The 2,479-nt window shown below is 38.9% G+C and overlaps 1 protein-coding gene across 1 annotated transcript in view; it reads right to left on the bottom strand.

Annotated features, from left to right (window-relative positions):
• The window catches only part of LOC308079209 (epoxide hydrolase 1-like), a 526,014-nt gene that overhangs the window by 129,370 nt on the left and 394,165 nt on the right, over nucleotides 1-2,479 (bottom strand). The window lies entirely within an intron of this gene.

Raw genomic sequence — 2,479 nt, 5'->3', positions numbered from 1 at the left:
AACTTCTAAATAAAGTATTCAACCAATCAATCAATCAATCAATCAATCAATCAATCAATCAATCAATCAATCAATCAATCAATCAATCAATCAATCAATCAATCAATCAATCAATCAAAACTCTCTTGTGTCAATCATATATCTAGACTCTTATAAAGGCATCATGGCTGATTCATTTATAGCTTTTAACCTCTACGGGGGCCTCTCACAGGTCACAAAGGTCAGAGAGAGAAGGAGGAGGCGGGCTGGGCGCTGTGTCTGGCACCCGGAACTGGTGGCGAGTAAACTACAAAAGGCACAGCTAGGAGGGGAAAGAGGCGCACCACCTACGTAGACACACTGCGGCAGGACAGCAAAGTTAACAACACTGCAAAGCTCAAGACCCTGATGCTAGACTAGGGTGTGGAAGGCAGCTATTCAGGAGCCGAGTTGGTGTTGCCTGTTCTGCACTCTTGCATGATCGTATCACACCATAGCATTTAACTGTAATTATAATGTGTAAAAAATAATTAAATAGGGGAAAACTACATCAAGAATCAAGACATTGCCTTCTTTGCTCTCCTTTTTCAAAAATAGAAACCCAACTGCTCTGCTCAGTCATGAAGCGAAAGCGAAATAGAACACCCTGTCTGCAGTCTGTCACTATTCAGCTGTCAGCTACACCCTGCTACACCTGAACACACTACAACGGGAAATGGATTAATTTGGCCTTCAAAATTAGAGCATATTTATAATAATAATAATAATAAATACAGGACCTGCAGATAAACAGATACATAACTTAAATGGTCTTACTGGTGTCATCACACACATATTTTGCATCAATCCCAATGAAATGTCTATTTAATATGCTCACATGTCATTTGCAGCTTGTTAAAGACCATTTCTGATAAAGGACGAGAACTCAAAATGGTATTTTTCGAAGGGTTTCATTTACAGAATTACTTTTGCAGAAGTGTTCCTAATATTCCAATGCATTAATCACTTTGGCCCAGAAAATAGCAGATCTACAAGCAATTGCCACATTGCGAAGCGTTGTGAGGTTGTAGATTGACTATTTTCGAACAAACAAAAAGAAAGTTCACCTATAATGACAAGCAAAGTAAAGCGTCACCATGTTGAAAGTGGTTGATGTGCTGAATTTCCTATAGGACGCATAACATGGGTCTTCAACAGAGGGTCCGGGACCCCTACGGGGTCTTAACAGTTACTACAGGGGGACCGCCAAATATTTGTGTGATAGGATCTTTTTTTTACACAGCACTGCAAAGTGTTGTGAGTAGTATATCGGCTATTTTCGGCAAAGAGGTTTGGTGTAGAGGGAAAAAGAGAAGACCAAGTACAGTCAAAGGTCAAGTTTAACTAAGTATTGAGGGTTTAAAGGCATACTAGGTAACGTTTTCAACAAAACTAAAGTTAAATTGTATATCTTTTGTGAGTGGCAAAAGTTTCACAACACCCACTCCATGAATTTCACCCCCGGAAGCCTTTTATTTATATATTTTCTATTGAACGTGGACTGGGGGGACTTTCCCGGGAAAATGACGTTCCTGGCCAACGTCATGACGTCGTGGCCGACGTCCTGGCCGACGTCATGACGTCGGCCAGGAACTACCGCAACGGTTTCCTGTTTGGCCAGGAACTAGCGCGCTAATAACAAAAAGGAACCTCACGCTGATTTTAAGAGAATGTAGGATTGGAAGATCGAAAAAGAACAGAAAAAGAAAGCACAGCTCATGGTAACTAATGCTCCACTGGCTAAGAGAAACGATCCGTAGATAGTATAAAACAATTAAAAGATCGCTTTTTGAAACGCTTCCGGCTTCCGGTGAAAACGTTATTTGTGATTCTGCATTGTACAACTTTAAGTGCTGAAATGTCTGAAAATACACATGAATCCATGATAGTTATAGATCACCAATTTCAACAACCTGCTCAGGGACTACAGATGAAAACGAGCTCTTTTCTAACTCTGGCTCATTTTCATTGATGTGAAAACTGAAATGTTGATTAATGTGCATTGTCCCAGGTAAATAATTAACGATAAAATAAAATCCATCATATCAATAGAAAACGTAAAACATAAAACATTAATTTGAACAACACTGGTGATAGTGCTGCTGTATATATGACGCCATATATGAAATCTATGAAAAACAATATGTAGTGGGGGTCACTGCTTCGTCTCTCTCTCAGCTAAGGGGTCCTTGGCTTGGCCTGAAAAACGTTTAAGAAACCTTTTTGACATGAAGTGCCATGATTTTATTTTCTTGATAGTCAGCATGCCATATCAACATTAAGTTTAATTATGACTTAAGTTTAAAGGGGACTTAATTTATTTGACAAAATATTTATTCGATATATAATATAAAAATCACACCCTGTGTGAAGTGGGCGGTGTCTTGCTAGCTAATCACAATACTGAATGGAGTCAACCAATCATGTACAAAAGATAAATACATTTATTGAAACACTCTTT

The sequence above is a fragment of the Gymnoscopelus braueri genome (assembly GCF_963280865.1).
Source record: "Gymnoscopelus braueri genome assembly, chromosome: 3".
Classification (NCBI taxonomy): domain Eukaryota; kingdom Metazoa; phylum Chordata; class Actinopteri; order Myctophiformes; family Myctophidae; genus Gymnoscopelus; species Gymnoscopelus braueri.
The sequence above is the reverse complement of the archived record's forward strand: the minus strand, read 5'-3'. Positions and strand labels throughout refer to the sequence as shown.